Below are 21,067 nucleotides of genomic sequence, written 5' to 3' on the forward strand. Positions count from 1 at the left end.
CAACTGACCAGAATTAACATTAAAACGGAGATCTTAAGACTGATAAAATATACTGTAGCAATAAGAAAATTCCAACCTGACTCTGGAATAACATCACGTGACACATAGTGGGACCTGAAAGAAATAAAAATATGTTACCCCAAAATATATTTATTTGACATATTTTGAAATGGCCTTGAAAAGCTGTCTCTTCCGGGGAAAATTTACGTTCTATACAGAATCACTTTCCCTTACTAGATCTTTTTTTTTTTTTTTTTTTTTTGAGATGGAGTGTGGGAGTGTCACTCTGTCGCCCAGGCTGGAATGCAGTGGCACGATCTTGGCTCACTGCAACCTCCACCTCCTGGGCTCAAGCAATTCTCCTGCCTCATCCTCCCAAGTAGCTGGGACTGCAGGTGTATGCCACCATGCCTGGCTAATTTTTGTATTTTTAGTAGAGACAGAGTTTCACCATATTGATCAGGCTGGTCTTGAACTCCTGACCTCAGGCAATCCACCTGCCTCAGCCTCCGAAAGTGCTGGGATTACAGGCATGAGCCACTGCGCCTGGCCCCTTACTAGGTCTTTTCCAGAGAGTCTGACTTCTTTTAAGGTCTGATAACAGATGTTCACATCTATTCTCTGAAGCCAGCTACCTGGAGGCTTTATCTACATTATCTACATAATCAGAACCTTGGTTGCCACAACACCCCCACTTATCTTAGCTCAAGCTGGCTTCACATCTTCAGGCAGAGCTTAACTCTTTCAACTAATTGAAAACATGAAAAATTTTTCAATTCACTTTTGACCTGGAAGCCCTCTCCCATGCCCGCACGCTGCTTAGCGATGGGCCAAACCAATGTATACCTTACATGTATTGATATATGTCTTTGCCTGTAACTTCGATTTCTCTAAAGTGTATACAATCAAGCTGTAGCCCGACCACCTTGGGCACATGTTCTCAGGACTGTCTGAGCTGTGTCACAGGCCATGGTCCTTAACATTGGAGACATAAACCTCTAAAATGATTGAGACCTATCTCATAGACTTTCTGGTTTACACAAGCTATATTAAAATGAACAGAATAGTTGGAATGGAAGGTACCCATATTTTGGCATGGGTTTATGTAAAGTTTTGGTAAATATGTTTTGAATTTAAAACTTGTTCTCCCAAGCCAAATTAACTTCACATTTGATTTGAGGTTTAATTTTTTAAAAATTTTAATATTTATGTGTATATATTTATGGGGCACATGAGATATTTCGATACAAGCATACAATGCATAATAATCACATCAGGGTAAATGGGGTATCCACATCGAGCATTTATCATTTATGTTACATTCCAATTATACTCTTAGTTATTTTTAAATGTACAATCAACTATTGCTGACTGTAGTCACCCTGTTGTGCTATCAAATACTAGATCTTATTTATTTTATCTAACTATACTTTTGTACCCACTGGAAATCCCCATTTCCCACTCCTCCCGCCCCCACTACCCTTCCTAGCGTCTGGTAACTATCATTCTACTCTCTATCTCCATGAGTTTTTTTGTTTTAATTTTTATCTCCCACAAATAAGTGAGAACATGCAAAATTTGTCCTTCTGTGCCTGGTTTATTTCACTGAAAATAATGTCCTCCAGTTCCATCTATGTTGTTGCAAATTGTTTTTTATGGCTGAATAGTACTCTGTTGTGTATATGTACCACATTTTCTTTATCCATTTATCTGTTGATGGACACTTAGATTGCCTCTAAATTTGGTTACTGTGAATAGTGCTGCAATAAACATGGGAGAGCAGGTATCTTTTTGATGTGTTGATTTCCTTTCTTTTAGGTATATACCTGGCTTGAAGTTTAATTTTTAAAAGTTCATTGACATCTGGTATTACAAGGCAATCTTCTGACAGAGTAAGTTAGATTTCAATTAAAAAGCTGTTACTGCAGTAGCTAAAAACAATTGCAAGGCTACAAAATATTATTATGTTGTATCCTAAGCAGACCCAAACTTTTTTCTTATCCCTTAGGGTTCTCAGTAATCTGTAACATGTCAGATGTCACTATGGAAACAAAGTACTTTTACTGTCATGATCAGTAGAAAGTGATCAGATGAAAGAATACAAGAAACATAAAAATGTGTAAGAAAAGAGCACAAGCCGTAGGTAAAGATAACAGAGAAAAGCCTGAGGGCCTTGCCCATTTCATGGATATGAATACAATGTGAATGATATGAATGATTTTGTTTATAATTCATTCCATTTTATGATGCTTTTAAGAAATTACTTTGAAGAGTGATGCCAATCGGATTCGGCTTTTGTAATCTTCATTTTGAGCAGGGCCATCAATATTTAATAATATTTCCAGGGGATTTTGTATTTGATGGGATTGCATAAAGCAAAGTTTAATCTGTGTGAAAACACATTCAAAGGGACCAACAATATCTATTTTAACCTGGGGTTCCCAAAGTGTGTTCTGAGAACACTGGTGGTCTGGGAGCCTTCTCAAGGGATCACTGATGCCACTAGTGCTTTTTAAAATTCAAGCAAGAATAGTTGATTGACAATATTTAATAAAAATCATACATGACTGGTATTTTGTCAAAGGCAGTTCTTTTTTTTTAAATAATAACATAAATGCTGGCGCTTGTTTTTTTTCCTAGCAGAAAGCCAAGCCAAAGTACTTGATATGATCAATGTGAGCCAAGGATATCTGACTCCCTTGAATGAATTATTAGTTGACAAATGAAAAAATTAAACATGTTGTGGTAATTTGAAAACAATCTTCCTAATCCTTCACCCCTCCCTATGTCCCACCTTTATCCATGCTCTCCCACTCTGACTCTGGGGGGTCACCCTTGTGATTTATTTTTGCTAACATGATATTAGCAAATGTGACACGAAATAAGCTGGAAAAACACCTGAACTGGTAAATATACTCCAGCTAGCCTGCTGGAGATGAAAAACATACAGAGCAAAGCCAAGTCATCCTAGTTATTCCAACTGAGGCCACTCGAGATTGACTAGTTAGGTGTGCACGCCTTGAGTGAGGTCAGTCAAGCCTGCCCAGATCAGCTGAACTCTGCAGATTTATGAACTTAAATATGTGTATTTTTGTTTGCCACTGAGGTTCAGTTCGTTGTTGTGCAGCATTATGGTGCCAATAGAAACTGATAATATGCCCTCCATTGTAAATTCCTTGGAATCAAAGAGTATTTGCCTGGTAGTTTAAGGAGCGGTCTGTTTTCTAGTGGTGCTTGTAAGAAGGACAAACATCTTGCTATTTTTGAAAACTATGTAGTTGTCTGGCATCACAAGAATGTCTGACCTGGGAAGAAAATGAAATCTATGAAATGCTATGAGATATAAATTAGTAAAAAAAAAAAAAAAAAAAAAAAGAATGGGGAATTATTAGAGGATCACAATTCATTACTGTTTTTCTTCCATATAATTTTAGCAGAACTGTTTTTAATACTTTTCATGTCAGGTCATCTTATATTTACTTCTCTCACATTTTGAAATACTGGAAATAATAATAATTTATTCTATATTATTTAAAGTCTTGTGTGTTTTTTTTTGTTTTTTTGAGACGGAGTCTCTCTCTGTGGCCCAGGCTGGAGTGCAGTGGCGCAATCTCAGCTCACTGCAAGCTCCGCCTCCCAGATTCATGCCATTCTCCTGCCTCAGCCTCCCGAGTAGCTGGGACTACAGGCACCTGCCACCACGCCCGACTAATTTTGTTTTTGTATTTTTAGTAGAGACGGGTTTTCACGGTGTTAGCCAGGATGGTCTTGATCTCCTGACCTCGTGATCCACCCGCCTTCGCCTCCCAAAGTGCTGGGATTACAGGGGTGAGCCACCACACCCGGCCTATTTAAAGTCTTAAAGTACCTTAAAAGTGATATGAGATGAAAACATTTTTATCCTAACTGTTCTTCTTTTGAAAAAAGCATAAGTTTATTATCAGAGTAGTTAGACTCAGATTAGCAAGAAAATTTTTGGTTTATTCAGTGTGGCACATGCTTTCCTGGGCACCAGGAATTAAAAGATGATTAAGACATAATCTTTGCCCTTAAAACTCTTAAAGATTAGTGAGGGAGGCTGGCCACCGTGGCTCATGCCTGTAATCCCAGCACTTTGGGAGGCCGAGGCGGGCAGACCACCTGAGGTCAGGAGTTCAAGACCAGCCTAGCTAAAATGGTGAAACCCCTTTTCTACTAAAAATACAAAAAATTAGCTGGGCATAGTGGTGCGTGCCTGCAATCCTAGCTACTCAGGAGGCTGAGGCAGGAGAATTGCTTGAACCTGGCAGGCGGAGGTTTCAGTGAGCTGAGATCACGCCATTGCACTCCAGCTTGGGCAACATGAGTTAAACTCTGTCTTAAAAAAAAAAAAAAAAGAAAGAAAGAAAAAAGAAAAAGATTAGTGAGGGAGACAAATATAAAACAGATAATATCTTGTGTTTTTGTTTGTTTGTTTGTTTGAGACAGGGTCTAGCTTTGTCACCCAGGCTGGAGTACAGTGCCGAGATCTCAACTCACTGCAATCTCCGCCTCCCAGGCTCAAGCAATTCTTGTACCTCAGCCTTCTGAGTATCTGGAATTATAGGCGTGTGTCATCATGCCCGGCTAATTTTTATTTTTTATTTTTGTATTTTTTGTAGAGACAGGGTCTCACCATGTTGGTCAGGCTGGTCTTGAACTCCTGATGTAAAGTGATCTGCCCACCCTCCAGCCTCCCAAAGTGCGGGGATTACAGGCGTGAGCCACCACACCCAGCCAGATACTTTAAATATAAAGTGATTTACACAAGGTTCCACGGAAGCACAGAGAATTATATGTTGTTTGGCCTGGATATACCACAGAGGATGGTATGTGGCTGATGACTGAGCCCAGAATCACAGTCAAAGTGATAACCAAGGCAAGGAAGTTAGAAAGGATGTTTCAGGTCAGAGGAGACAGAATGAACACAAACCTCAAAGCGTGAAGCCATATAGTGCGGTGTGGTGTGTTTCTTATTGCTAAAGAATGGATAATAAAAGGGAACATAAGAGAAAATGACAATGGAGAAACAGATGGGGGCAGTCTAGGAAGGCTTGTATGCATCCATGTTTAGGGAATGAGTAGAGCAGAAGGAGACCACGAAAGGGTTTGAGAAGAAATGGTCAGAATAGAGTGAGGAAGATCAAAAGAGGAGTGTCTTGAAAGCCAAAGGAGTCAAGATGATTAAGAAAATTAATGCCCCAGCAGCTTTGCCACCAGCCAAGCTCCCCTACAAGCTATTGTCCTCCTTTCTAGAATACACATCTAATCATGTCACTCTTCGGCTTCACACTTCCTGATGGAACACTCTTTCCTGCACCTGCCCTTTGCCTCACTCCTACTTATCCTTCACAAGGATAACCAGGGAAGGCATCACCCCCACAGCTCAGCCCTGCTTGGTGTGTAGGAACTATATTTTCTGGGAGCTGACTTTTGGAGAAGAACTGGAGCTATGCAAGAAAAAGAAAAGGCTAAGAAACTGAAATAATTTTATGAGGAGGGGACTAGAGCAGGACAATCCTGAGCTTTTGCAGAGATTGGGCACATGGATCCAGAAACTTCTGCCCCCACCCATTCAAAATATCTAGTGTCTATTGTAGGAGTTGATAGGAAAGGAGGTCATTTCTTTCTTGGTTAAGCGGGAGGGAAGAGAGTTGTACATCAGCTCATGTATACAGAAGAAATAGAGAACAGCAAGTTTTCCTGTTCCTTGGCCAACTGAAAACAAGATCTGATCCCCGAAAGGGATGGTGAGCAGGAAGAAGCTGAAGAGAGAATTTGTTGAATATAGGGTCTTGAAGACTCAGCACACACCTGTTATTTCAGTTGCAAATGACAGAAACTTGACTGAAACTAACTCAAGTTCAAAAGGAGTTATGTTACCATATGTAATGGGAAGTCTACGGAGGAAATAGATTTCAGCAGTGAGATATGGGACATCTGAACGTGTCAATAGGAATGTCTTGTTTCATGTCTCCATTCTATTTCCTTTCTCTTCTCTTCTCTTTCTTTTTCTTACTCTGTCACCCAGGCTAGAGTGCAGTGGTGCGATCTCGGCTCACTGCAAACTCCACCTCCCAGGTTCAAGCAATTCTCGTGCCTCAGCCTCCCAAGCAATAGTAACTACAGGCACAACCCCATCACATCCTGCTAATTTTTTGGGTATGCTTAGTAGAGATGGGGTTTTGCCATGTTGGCCAGGCTGGTCTTGAACTCCTGACCTCAGGTGATCCACCCGCCTTGGCCACCCAATGTCTGGGATTACAGGTGTGAGCCACTACACCTGGCCTCTATTCTGTTTCTTAAATACACTGATTTCATATATTGGGTACATCCCTGCTGGCAGCTCCAGGTTTCTATCCTGTTACAACACATCCAGGTGGAAAGGGAGCCTTCCCTATCATCCATACATCAAATATCATACAACGACTCTTTCGGCCTTGTTTGGGTTATGTGCCCTTTTTCAGGCAAATTGCTTTGGACAGGAGGAAAGCTATCACTGCTGGACAGGCCAGGGTTAAGGTCATATTATCAAAATTGCGGAGGTGCAGTTCTCCAGCGGTTGGGTTGGGAGACAGATGCTAGGAAGATGAAATCAACAGATGCCCACTTCACACGAGGGGTCAGGGGGAGGAATATGCTCCTGAAAAGCAGCATCCACAAAACAGCTCTTTTCCAGTGAGTGGTGCTTTTGCCACATGTTTGTGGAAAAGAAATGCCTTCTTCCAATGGCAGCTAATTAAATGAAGAGGCCAGAGTGGAAAGATAGCTGGGCCTATCTTTGCTCTGAGTGCGCACGAGAGAGCTATTGTCTCTGAGTGCACAAGAGAGATTCCTGAGGGACTTAAAAAAAAGTTTACCATTTCCTGGCATTATATGATTTATTTCTTTATTGTCCATCTTCTCCATTAGAATGTCAGTTCTGTGAAGGCCTGGATGCCCCAGGAAAGCTCCATGGAGCTCCATGCAAGCTCCGTTCCTAAATGTGTAAGTTTTGCTTACAGCTGGATTCCCAGATATATTGAAGAGTTCCAGAAATATTAATTGAAGGAATGTTGAGTAGACTAGGGAGATGTTAAGGAAGGAGGCGGGGTGTCATGGTGAAGTGAAGTTAACCAATGCATTACTTTGAGTCCATAGACCCTGAGGGGCCAGCCACTTGCCTAGAATGAGGGTAGGAGTGAGATAATGTCAAAGAGGGCCAAGTGGCAGAGAGTGGAATTGATCAGGATGGGCCTACAGCCTCTATCCATGTCCTAAAACATTCCGTAGCTTCTACCCACAGCACCCAGGGCCACCGAAACAACTTGTCTCAAGGTACTGAGGCACAGGTCTCTTATTTCTTCATAAACTTCATCCCATAACTGAAATAAAAACACAAAGAAACCCCTAAACTCACCCTTCTTCTCACTCTTCTACCCTTGCCCAAACCCACTTCCCAGAAAGAAGGGAAAACAGGGGGCCTCTGAGATAGAGAGGGGCCCACGTGAGGCTTTGTTGCAGATCTTTTGCACTAGCCACACCCTTGGGTAGGGAGGGCTAAGGTCCTAAAGTCTGCAGGGAGAGGCAAATATAAGTCAGTGAAATGCCAGTATCAATGTTCTAATGGCCTTATATTTACCCAGATACTAGAAAAGCGTGGAAACATTTAGGTTGTACTAGAAATTGCTGCTCACCATACAGTGCCTGTGAAATAAAACAACTTTAATGTAGACATAAAAAGCAGTACATTATGAAATGTATAGCTATTTAGGGGAGATGTCCCGGAGCTTAACAGATGAACTCACAAGATTTCTTAGTGCTTCTGAAGACTTGTCAATTGGTCCAAAACATCCACATCTCCTCAGCATTATCCTACATGAGGAGTTCTCAAACTTGATCATGCATTAGAATCACCTGGGGGATCTTGTTAAAACACAGATTACAAGATCCCATTCTGAGAGCCTCTGATTCTGTAGTCTGGAGTGTGGGCCTGGGAATTTCCGTTTTTAAAAAGTTCTGAGGTGCTGCTGCTGCTCCTCAAACCCCACTTTCAGAAACACTGACCTACATGATAAGGCAATTTTTTTCCTTTTCCATTTGCCAAATAAGACATAATTACTTTTTATTACATAGTTTCTACTTTGGGGAGAGAGATGTGTGATATTTTAACTCAAGAGAATTCTCTGAAGATTTAAATTTCTGACCTAGTGAAGCCTCCAGCACAACAGACATAACAACCATTTCAGATGGTTGAGATCTGAATGAGATTAGAGTTAATAATAAATCTTTATGGATCAGGAATGGGGCAATTTTATTTGAATATAGTGACATTTATCCTGAGAACATACTTCACAAGACTTACAAGAAATACAGAGATTTTGGGGAGATTAAAACTCTATTTTTAGCTCCATCCTTTTAGGGCACAAAGCAAATAACTGAGTTACTTAGCTGCATTAGCTATAATAAAGTCCCTCACTGTAACAGTCCTAAAAGGGTGTCCCCTAATGCCTCAAACGAAACTGAAAAGTCGTAAGTTCAATAAGTAGTAGGAAGAATTCCTTCTCTTTTATTTTTGTCTATCTTTTTATCCCCTTTCTTCTCCTGTTCCTTGATTCATTTGAAAACTTGTGAGGTTTTCCTCAAATCATTGAGAAGTTGTTACACAATAGATGACACACAGGCAGGGTTATTTGTAGATTACAGTCATTGTTTTATTCACAGCAGAGCTGTGAATGTGCCAAATTAAGATAACCCAATGCTTTTCTTGATTAATGATAGAAGTTGTTAAAAATGCACAGTGAAAAGACTGAAATCTCCAGGAGAGGACAGTCTCACATGGTAACAGGACTTTTGGGTTTTTCTAATCTGAACAAGATGCTCACCTTATTTCTGTTTCAGATCACTAAACCTCTACCACTCACTCCAAGCAACTAGGAATGCCCTGTCTCTTTCAGCCATGGCTCATAAACATCATATATTACACATTTTCTTCCTGAAGAAAGTAGAGCTTTGATCAATACAATTTGAATAGGGAGGCAGGTAAAGAAGGCTCTGCCATTTGCCCATGAATGTCTGATAAAATAAGGCAAAGTGGCAGCAGGTATGCAATAATGGAAACTAGGTGAATCAAGGCAAAAGGGATAATTGGATTGTATACTTGTGAGAGATTCTCATCTTTTGTTAAAATGTTCTTTAATACTGTTGTTGCACTTATTTTCAATAACATACTTAAGGTATAAACTGGTGCTAGAACTTAGGTCTTTGCCTTGACCAACTCCAGTTTTTAAATAAACTTTTTGTTTAATTGAAGTATAACTTATGAATGCAAAAGCATACAAACTCCAAGTCTACTGCTTGATGGATTTTCACAAGTGAACATACTCAGGTAACCAACATCCAAAATAGGAACTGGAATATCACCAGCATCCTAGAATCTCTCATGTCTCCTCCCACTCACTATCAATTCCCTCCCCTGGGAACTGACTTTTTTACTTCTATCACCACATACTAGTTCTTTTTTAATTTTAGGTTTTACAATTATTCATATTGATGCATTATTAGTTCATTATTCATTTCCATTGATGTCTAGTATTCCACAGTATTGAGAATCAAGGGTACTTGCATCAGCCTAAACTTAACTATGGGACTGAGAGCTGAAATCACCTGTGTCAATATTACTGCTTTTATGCCTCGAGAAAGTCTTGCCAGGGAAAATGTGATTGCAGAACAATAAAGTACTTTACTATTTGTATCGGGAAATTCTGCAAACCAATTTGTACAATCAGTTTGCTTACTTAGGTAAACAGCTCACTTAATCAGGACAATAGTTTGCTCTTCATAAAACTCATCTCCAGACTGTCGCCTTACTATGTCCACCAGTCCTAAAATACTGTGTCATGAACTTCACACATTCCTATCAATTCCCCACCTGGAAACACTTGCCTTAACCTTGTGAATCCAGAACCCCAAAGTCTGTATATATTCCTCTCTATTTCTCTTTTTAGAGACACTAAGACTCTGTAAGCTTTGCTTGGTCAACAGGTTTTTCTGGTGGTCTTTGTGAGGAGGTAGACAATATGAATATTTCCCAATGTATCTACCCATTCTAATGTTGATGGGCATTTGGGTATTTCCAGTTTGAGGCTATTACGAATAGTGCTGTTGTGAACATTATTGTATTTTGATACACATATGTATATATTTGGGATCGGAATTTCTAAGTCATTGGTAACCATATGTTCAATTTTAATATATTCAATAGTTTCCCAAAGTGATTGCACCAATTTATACTCCCAGCAGAAGCGAATGCAAGTTTGTTTCTACATCTTCTCACCAATACTTAATAGTGCCAGTCTTTTTGGTATTAGCCATTCTAGTGGCTGTGTAGTGGTAGCACATTGTGGTGTAATTTGTATTTCCTTGATGATTATAATTATTCTCTTTTCATATGCTTATTTTTAAACATTTTATTTTGAAATAAAGATAGACTTACAAGAAGTTTATTCCTTATTTTCTCTTTGGCTCCTGCTTTTGGAATCATCTCTAGGAACTCTGCGTATCCCCAGTTTGTGAAGATTTGTTTCTGTGTTTTCTTCTGAAAGTTTTATAGTAAAATAACAGGTTTTACATCCAGATAGACGATTCATTTTGAGTCAATTCTTATACAAAGTGCAATGTTTAGGTTAAGGTTCAATAGTTTGGTGATTAGTATCCATTTACATGCTTATTTTCCATTGGGGTATCCTTTTTTACAAAGTACCTGTTTTTTTGGCTGTCTTCAATTGAGTTTCTACATTTTTCTTGTTGATTTGTATGAATGTTTTGTTTATATTTTCCTTTTTTACTTCAATATGTTTTGGGGGAACAGGTGGCTTTTCATTACATGGCTAAGTTCTGCAGTGGTGATTTCTGAGATTTTGGTGCACCCATCACCCAAGCAGTGTACATGGTACCCAATGTGTAGTCTTTTATCCCTCACCCCCCTCCCACACTTGTTGTATTTTCTTATTAATTTGTATGAATTCTGTATAGGTGCTGGATACAGTTTTCTTGTCAGACACACGTATTGCAAATATCTTCTCCCATCTTCTGATTGCCTTTTTACTCTCTGATGGTGTTTTCTGATTAACAAGTTCTTAATTCTAATGAAATTCAAGTTATCAATTCCTTGAAACACTGAAATTCAATTTATTAGGCCTTATGATTAGTGCTTTTCATATCACATCTAAGAAATCTTTTCCTAAACCCTGGTAATGAAGATATTCTTCTTTGTTATCTTCTAGAATCCAGACACTTTATTATTTTATCTTTCTTGATTACATCTACAGTCCTTCTAGAGCTGTATTTTGTGTATCGTGTGAGTTAGCAATCAAGATGAATTTTTTTTCCGTATGGATTTCCAATTGGCCCAGCACTGTTTATTGAAAAGACCATTTTCTCCCCAATTATACTGCAACATCACATAAAAAATTATGAACTATATAGGAAACGAGCCTGTTGCATGACAAGAGTGATCCATCTTGATGCAAAATTACCGTGATGACCGATGTTTGACTCTTGCATACCAAGGTGTTCTGCAGCAAGGTCTTTAAATAATGCTGATAGCACAGACAACCCCTCATAAAGCTGCTTCTCTGACCTCTCCAGTAGTCACAAGTTTCAGCAAGAAAGTCTGAGGTATGACCAGCTGTACGTCTTAGCATAAAAGCTTCCATAGAAAAGATACATTCTAGAGGGTGGATGCAGGGATTCATTGTCTTACAGCCACCAGAAACATGGTTTCTGGTTGTAAGTCCCTATTAAATATTTTCTTTTTTCTTCTCTGATCAATACATCTCAAAACAGAAGGGAAAAAAAATCAATATTTTCTCTCTGAGAAACTGGTTTTTTCAGCCTCTTCCTTCAGCCTTTCAGCTCCCTTGGCCTTTGGGGGTAGGTTTGCATATACCTGCTCACCATGGAAGGGACTGTATATGTGTGGGTCTGTTTCTGAGCTTTCAGAGAATTGGATTGTGCAATTGTGAGAGCTGGTTGAACAGTCTCTGTGAGGCTGTTGTCTCCACGTGTGATACTGGAGTGGAAAGTCCACGAGGCAGGCAGTCAGGCAGGGAAGACTCTGGAAGGCTGGAACTCAAAAGCACAAGCTGGAAATCCACAAAGAACTGAAACCTTTGTCTTGTCGCCTCTGACCTTGGTGACAAGGGTATCCTGCAGAAGCCTGTGCCCTTCATTACAAAGCTGAACGCGTACCTGACCCAGGAGTCAGGGAAGAGGAAGGGGGATCCATGAGAATGTAGAGCAATTGCAGGCCCAGTTGCTGCTTCACACCAACAAGGTGAATTAGCAGGACAGCCACAACATGTGTCAGCTGCCAAGGCTGTGGCTTGTCTTCCAAACCTCCCACATCTCTCCCTGATTGTCCATGCCAATCAGAAACATGCAAGAAAGGGAATTCAGCCCAGTCAGAGGGACACTTCCAGTATTCGTTACAGATGATTCATAATATCTTTGTCTTTTTTGTCAGGAAAAGGAGATGGAGACGTGTTCCCTATACGATTATTTTAATTTGGGTAAAGAATTTTAGGTTGCACTTCTTTTCTTTCAGCACGTCACATATGTCATTACATTGTTTTCTGGAGTCCTTTGTTTTTATTAATTTAATCAGCAGTTAGTCTTATTTTGTTTCTTTAAAAGTCATGCATCTTTTTATCTGGTTGCCTTTAAGGTCTTCTCCGTCTCTGGTTTTTAGTAGTCTTATTATGATATACCTCAGTATGTTTTCCTTTGTATTAATCCTCCTTGGGATTCATAAAGATTCTTGAATTTATGTCATGGTAACTTTCACATGATTTAGAAAATTATTGGCCAATAATCAAATATTATTTCTCCCTATTTTCTCTTTTCTCTCATTTTGGGACTCTAAGTATTTATATTTTAAACTTTTCATTATGACCCAAATGTCTCTTTCTTTTTTGTTAAATACATCTTCATCTTATTTTCTCTCAGTGCTTCAGTAGACATTTTCTACTGATTTGTTTTCCAGATTAATGAATCTTTTTTCAGTTAATCTGCTGTTAAAGCTATCTTTTGCAGTCTTAATTTTAGTTATGGGACATTAATTAGAATCTCTAATTGATTTTTTAAATGTATTTTCATCCTCTGATGAAATTTTCTGTCTTGTCATGTGTTTTCTTGAATACATTAATAGATATTTTAAAGTCTGTATCAACTAACATCAGTATCTGGATGCTTGTCAGTCTGTTTCTTTTATTTTTTTAGTTTAAACAAATTTTTATTACACAAAGTTGTCACATAATTGGATATTTTTCTACTTTGTATACAATTCTTACTCTCTACAGAAAGGCTGCTTGACTTTTCATCTGGTGATAGTAAGCACTAAAATTCTGACTTATAGAATAGTAAAAATACCTCTGTGATTTAAGTTGAAAGAAGTACATTGGTACATGGTGGTTGCACCCAATATCAGGAATGCACAAATGTCCTTTTATTCAAAAATACAAAATAAATTATCTGTAGGCATGGACAATGGCAGCAGTAACCCATTATATATTGTCAACTGAAACCAGTAACTGATGGTTATAGTGATTTTCTTAAACATCAGCCTTCAGTCATTTTCTCCAACTGACTTCTCTGAAGTTATTGGTGAGGAACACTGCCTTGAGCTTCCTGTTGCAGTTCATTAATCAAGCACTATTCTAGGAATAAGAACATCTCACCTCCCGTTCCACCCACTGCGCCCATTCCAGGGTTCTTCCCTTCTTTAGGAATTTCTATAACTACAACTTATGATGTAGTTAACAGAGAGTCCACCCCATTAACACCCAGTAAAGCAGTTCTCACAACCTTTGTTGGGTCAATTTTTCCTTTTTCCACCATATTCATAACATAGCATCATCACCAACTGCATAATTTTCTCAACTATCAAAAATCCTTCAACACCTGCATGCTTAGCAACAGTAACTGCAGGATTTTTGAGTGTTCTTTTAATAACTTCTATACCAATTTTTAAATCTTCATTAGCTGGAGTTAATGAATCCAAGGCTCGAATGCCCTGGAGCAGGGCACAACCCCCTCCCAGAACAATGCCTTCTTCAACAGCAGCTCTTACAGCATTAAGGGCATCCGTAACTCTTTCATTCATTTACTTTGACATCACCTGTCCCACCAGCCTTCAGCATTGCTACTCCATCTGAAAGTTTTGCCAGACATACATTCAGTTTTTCCTTTTCATATTCACTAGTTGTAACATCTAACTGCTCAATGATTACTTGAATACATTTTTTAATTTGAGCCTTAAAAGAAAAAACCTTTTCCTTTTAAAAGCATAGCATCGTATTTGGTCAAAATGACCTCTCCATTTTTTTCTAAGTTACGAGGCTAAATGCTTTAAGATTGAGGGCTAACCCCTCTTCACTAACCACTAGACCACCGGTAGCAATAGCTATATCTTCACGTTGGTTCTTTCTGTTGTCACCAAAATCTGGAGCTTTGACTGCTATGATCTGAAGACCAACTTTTAGCCTATTAAAAATGAGTGTACTTAGAGCTTCTCTATCAATATCTTTAGCAATTATGACCAAGGACTTACAGTGAGGATTGGCAATTTCAAGAGCACGTACAGTGGTCTGGACACTAGAAATTTTCATTTCATTCAATATAACATAGGTATCCTGGAATTCACATTTCTAATCTTTTGATGTATTAATGAAGTATGGAGAAATATAGCCTCAATCAAACTTTATGCCTTTAATAATTTCTAATTCATCATTCAATGTTTTTGCATGCTTTACTGTGATGACACCCTTTCTTCCAACCTTTTATTTGCATCAGAAATGATGTTGCCAATTTCTTTGTCTCCATTTGCAGAAATCATAGCAACCTGAGCAATTTCTTCAGGGGTTGTCACGGTTCAGACAGCTTCTTAAGTTCAGCAATTACAGCATCAACAGCTAACACCACACTTCTGATTTCCACAGGATTAGCACTTTTGCTAATCTTTTCAAAGCCTTCCTTGGCAAAAGAGCATGCCAGTACAATAGCTCTGGTGGTGGCCTCCCCAGCTTCGTCATTTGTGCTATTAGTAACATCTTGAACAAGTTTAACTCTAATATTTTTATGTTTATCCTTTACATCAATTGACTTGGCAACAGTCACACCATCTTTTGTTACTTTAGAACTTCCCCAGTTGATCAATCATTGTTTTTGGCCCTACTGTAACAGCTACAGCATCTGCTAAAAAGTCTATACCTTGAAGCAAAAAGGCTTGGGAATCTGCACCAAATTTTACATCTTTGGCAAAATCACAAGTGAGATAAGGGGCTAGTACCCTAGACACTGGTCTCATCTGGCAAAAGACTGTGGGTAATCGAAGCATTTCTGTGGGATGGCAGTGGGGCGTGGGTGTGGTGAGGCAGGTCGTCAGTGGTGAGTGAGGAATGAGTCTATTGCCATGTTTTTTATTAAATGGCTGAAATTATGCATTTTACACTATGGAAGTTCTTTCTAGATAATGCTGTTTTCCTCTTGAGAAGTATTTTTTTGTTTTGTTTTGTTTTTAGCGTGTGAGACACAGCGTAGGAACATATCATCTTCATCTGGTAAGGACTCCATGTGATTAAGAGTTGGATTTCAGCCCTTTCATTTCTTATTTGCCTTACTGAAATTCTGCGGTGTATATCAGGAATTCTTTACGTTGGCAAATCCTGAAGACTAATTTTAACTCACTAGCACCAAGAGATGCCAATAGCTCAGCTTCAGTTCTCAACCTGACAGTATTCACTTTCCTCTTGGTTCTCCTCTTCTTGGCCTGTGCTGCTTCTATATCAGTGAAAACCTAAGGGAAATAGAGAAGGGGAATGTTGGGTTGGCTTCAGTGAATTTTCTTTCTCTCAGTGATCTTGGTTCCACAATTCCTGGTTACACTGGTGGCTCTCTGATGCCTTCAGACAATTTAACTTTGTTTTGTTTTTGTGTTATATTAGCCGTTCTAGTTGTTCTCAGCTAGAGGGTTGATTGGCCACAAATCTATCATAGCCAGTAGGAGGAGACCCCTCCATTCCCTTTGATTCTGTCTCTGACTCCAGCCAATACCTGCTTTCAAGGACCAGAACACTTTTACTTACTTTTGATTGATCAAAACCTCTTTAATTCTGGTGACAGAGTTGTTCAAACACTCTTTATCTCCTCCCCTTGTCCAAGGCAGGCCCTTCTCTGGAGGATCATCATAAGAAAACCAAACAGAAAGATGGCCCTGCATTCTAGGGTCAAGTGAACTGTTTCTATAAAATCCTTAAGTCCTCAAACCCAGTCTCCTCATTTGCCCTGACCCTGCCCGTCCAGGTGGAGTGAGGAGCAACACTAACTCAGTGCTCATCCTACTAGAAGCTCCTGCCTCATGACACTGTAATCATTTGTGGAAGCCTAGAAATGTTTCTATCATTTACTAGACTAAATTCCTTAAGGAATTTTTATTGTCTGCATATTCAATTGCCTTTTCATGTGACAGTAACTTTGTTAAATTTTCTCTAGAGAATCAACAAAGATAATTCAGTCATTTCTCTACTGTAGTTGTTTAAAATGTGCTTTTAATTGTTAACAATTTTTAATTTTGTATTAATTTCTTTTTTCTGATTACTTTTTACTAATAATATTTACACTGGGAATGATCAATTTGGGGAAAACTTCCATTAAGTTTCTCCATATTTGTAAGATTTTTCCAGAGACTAATATCTGCCTTGATATATTTCTCTTCCAAGCTCACATCCTTTTGATGCTGGGTATCACTGGACACATTCAAACTGCAATACAACATTGATCTCTGCTCCTTTGGTTACAACATTGGGTGAGTCAGCACAATGGGAGGTAGGATGATTCTTAGAAGCCACCCCTATACCACAACACATAGCCATAAATTAACTGTAAACATAAATGAATGTGAACCACGCAAGTACACCTCACTAAATCAAAACAGCCCAAATTAGCTTACCCAAACCCTTAGCTAGGTCCTGTGGCCACTCCAACTCTATCTGACAGGAGGGGAAGTGCAATGAAGGAAAAATTACAGTAGAAACAGACAGCTGTTTTGACTGATTATGGTTAAAATGTATTTGCAGATTTTACAGAAACATATTACTATGAGAACATACTGCCCAGGCCCTTCCCAAGGCCTTACAGGGGCCATGAAGCTTAAACTTCATTAGCTTCAGGGTAAATCTACCTTGTATTTAAATATTATTAAAGACCACCCCCTGCAAAGAGTTAACTAATTTAGAATGTGGGCTCTGAAATAATCATGGACCAAGAAAAGAGGGCTAGGTCTTTTCCCTTTATATAAATTCATACATCTGGTCTTGGAGAGGTTCAGCACCACATCAACCCCCTTCCCCTAATAGTCTTATATCAATAGGACTTCCCAAGGGGAGGAACAAAAGAGCAATAGTTATTCCACAAATCCTTTCTCTCTTTCCCTCCAAGTCTTCCGTCCACAACACTTGTAATATTATTTAATACTTTGCCTCTTTAACCTTAAATGGAACTAACATTCATCAAATACCTATTACCTGTCAGACGCTGTTACCCAATATCTTCACATTATTGCCAGATAATTAGGGCAACAATTCCTGAGGACATAATGAAGGTATAGTTGCAATGAGTCGATTCCAGTCACTGTAGATGGGAGGTCATTACTTATGTACATATTTATGTTTCATATATTAATCTACAGGTTATGTTTAAAGTATAAGGATTTATATAAATTTTCTAGAATAGGATTCTATTGGCTGTGTTTACATCTTTATATAAAATTTAACTCTTAAAATAGGATTCTTCTTGGGGGTGTGTGTGAAAGTGATTAAGAATTGTTTATTTGGCAAAAGTTGGTGGAGATCAGTTTGTTGTTTGTTTCCCAACACCTGCATTGACATCCATGTGCACACAGTTGTTTTTTTTTTTAAAGCAAATTCAAATAAAGAAGGAGCAAGATAAAATTCTAGATTTATCTATCACACGACTATAATAACTATTGTACTGTATATACAGCAAATACATAAGTTGGCTCTAAATGTTTTCTGATACTGCACACTTATTTTCTTAAGATCCACAAAATGCTGATGAGTGAAATATGGCTTTTCATTTGTTGACTCAACAACCAGAAAACTAATTAGGGCTAGAGGCACATGCATTCATCAACTTAGAACCCTGTCAAACCCTGAAAGGTCTGAGGCAGTGGTAGCTAAATTGATGTTAGGAATATGTGAGTTCTTCTTTCTTAGGAAAAATAAGATCTTGAAACATTTCTTGGACATGGAAATTGCTTACAACATATTTAATGCTTTAAGTGCGAATATTGAAAATGTGAGCCCTTTCAATTACTGGGGAGGAGACATGGTATCTGGCTGGGGCCAGAGTGGCGGCTCTGCTGATGGTCAGCTCTGGTGTGGGGCAAGGTCCTTCACCATGCCTGGCACCACTAGGTTGCCAGGCAGTAATGAACTGTGATTAAAATCAAGAAATCAGGACTCACATTTTCATTGGAAAAAGGCTGAAAACTCACTTCAGATATAGAAATGGTGTTAAAATGTGACCATTTCTATGCCCCTCAGATATTCTGTACCCACAGAGTATTTTCCCTCCATTCTTTCCTACATCAGTCAGAAGATGGATGAACCACCTATGGCACCAGAAAAGGCAGCAGCTGAAGGCACAGAGCCCTTCACCCCATTCTTCCCTGAACAGGAAACCTCAAAAACACTTGTCATTTGACAGAGTTGATGTCACAAATGTCAATCATTACTAAGTAATGTTTATTGCATTCATGGAGTTGCTCTAGATGCTACAAATCATCTGTTACTACTGGTACAACTGAGAATTGCCAGTCACTTCCTTCTTCATGTAGGTATCTTATGTTTCCAAATTGTACCAAGAAGTAATTGTTCTGACATTTGGAGGCAGCCCTCCCCACAAGTGTTTTGCTGCCCAGTACAAAAGGTAGTTGTGTTTTTTTCCCCCAAATCTATGCATACTTCTCTCATTTCTTATGCCATTTTTTTTTGGCCAGGAAATTATACAACCCAAGGTCAGTGTTGCTTTCAAAGATAATGATAGCTGCCATCTATTGAGCAGCTATTGTTTTGTTTAACCATTATAAAAACACTCTGAAGCAAGGAATCCTTTTCCCATTTTGAGACAAGGAAATGGAAGTTCAGAGAAGTCAAGCATCTTGAGCAAGGCTACAAAGTAAGAAATAAGTCCAGGATTCCAAGCCCAGTTTGTTTGAACTCAGAGTCTATGGGATGGATAGATGGATATACATTGTGGGGGAAACAAACAAACAAACCTGGAATTAGAAATGACACCAAATTCTGATAAGTAACTCCCCTGTACCTTGCCTCTCCGGGATAAACATCTCAAGTTGCTACAATCCTTCTTTCCGTGACATAGTTAGAGATGTCCTCATCCCTCTGGTCACTGTCTTTTAGACCTACTTGAGTTTGTCAAAGGCCCTGTTCAGGCCAAAACAAAACACAGTGCTCCAACTGCCTCTAACCAGTGCAAAAAAGACCAGAACCCCCGGCTTCTCTTGGGAGGGATACTGCTGAGAAATAAAGGTCAAGTTTAAAGCACAGTTCTACATGTGTGATGGTTCCCAATGCATAGTAGTGCTTGTACTTTCATCACTGCAGCCAGCTCTGGTGCTAATGCTTAGAACCTTGACCATGTTCTTCTCATATGGCAGCTGCATTCAACACAACTCTGTGGTCTTTCTCAACAGAGTGATCACTCAGATGTGTCTTCCTGCAGCCCCCACCCTTGTGTAGTTCATTGAGGGGGACACACCAGTCATTCAAAGGCTCTGGCTTACACTACCTTTGTCTGCTTTGGGCTGTGCACTTTCTGATTATCTTGCAGAGTCACTTATTCACACTGAAGAGGCAGCTATTAAAATTGAAATCCAAAAGGGGCAGAGAAGAACGAGGCTCATAATATTCATCGCATTTCTCCAGTTCTGCTGTTCTTATTTCACTTTACTCTTAGCCTTTTGACTTCAATATGGTGTTATTTTCTATTACACTACTCCACTGTTTCTGTGGTCATTATTATATTTGTTTCACCCAAACCAAAGATGGAGGTGGAAGAATTAAATCCCTTTGTCAAAAGTGTAGCAGAGGCACTGTGTCCATAACATGCCCATGTTAATGCCTCTCTTTCCATAAAGATCCAACTTGTATCCTGCTCTCCATACAACCTCTTCTGATCGCCCCCAGCCCCTGGTAATTTCTCCTTCTTCCAGCTTCTGTGTGCGATACTGCAAGATACTGGAGGGATCTTTGTCTGGAAAATTACACCTCTGTCATACTGGATTCTTGCATGCTACCTTTGTTTGGGTTAGTGCTGACATTTTTAGAAGGCTGGGATCCTCGGAATCATCAGCACCTGGGACTTCAGTACAGTAACCTTCAAGGTTGTGGCAACAACAAATGTCCTCAGCCCGCTGCTCCTAGCAGAAGGTGTCTTAGCACAAACAGGTGATGCTTTAAGTTCACAGATAAAGTTTGGTGAGTGCCAGTAATGAACAAAGGAGTGGAAACTGAAAGGGATGAACAATTCCAGAGACAAGACTTTGGGATCTTATCACGATGGTAACCCTTTGGGAACTGGGAACTGGATCAATATTCTGGGATCCTGGGATCTCTGTAAAACAAAACAAAACAAACAAAAACAAAACAAAAACTCAGAAAACAAAGCAATATTTGCTTTACTGGATATGGAGAAAATTTATCTAGTAATTGCCTAGTAACATAACTAATAATATAAATTGATGATTAAAAAAATAAACTGCAGGCTGGGCACGGTGGCTCACACCTGTAATCCCAGCACTTTGGGAGGCTGAGGCAGGCAGATCATGAGGTCAAGAGATAGAGACCATCCTGGTCAACATGGTGAAACCCTGTCTCTACTAAAAATACAAAAATTAGCTGGGTGTGGTGGTGTGTGCCTGTAGTCCCTGCTACTCAGGAGGCTGAGGCAGGAGAATCATTTGAACCTGGGA

At 39.3% G+C, this 21,067-nt stretch overlaps 1 pseudogene; it reads right to left on the bottom strand.

Moving 5' to 3' along the window:
* Positions 1–13,804: 13,804 nt before the first annotated feature.
* Positions 13,805–15,809, bottom strand: LOC103240059 (60 kDa heat shock protein, mitochondrial pseudogene; annotated as a pseudogene).
* Positions 15,810–21,067: the final 5,258 nt, after the last annotated feature.

The sequence above is a fragment of the Chlorocebus sabaeus genome, chromosome 13, assembly GCF_047675955.1.
Source record: "Chlorocebus sabaeus isolate Y175 chromosome 13, mChlSab1.0.hap1, whole genome shotgun sequence".
In the NCBI taxonomy this organism is placed as follows: domain Eukaryota; kingdom Metazoa; phylum Chordata; class Mammalia; order Primates; family Cercopithecidae; genus Chlorocebus; species Chlorocebus sabaeus.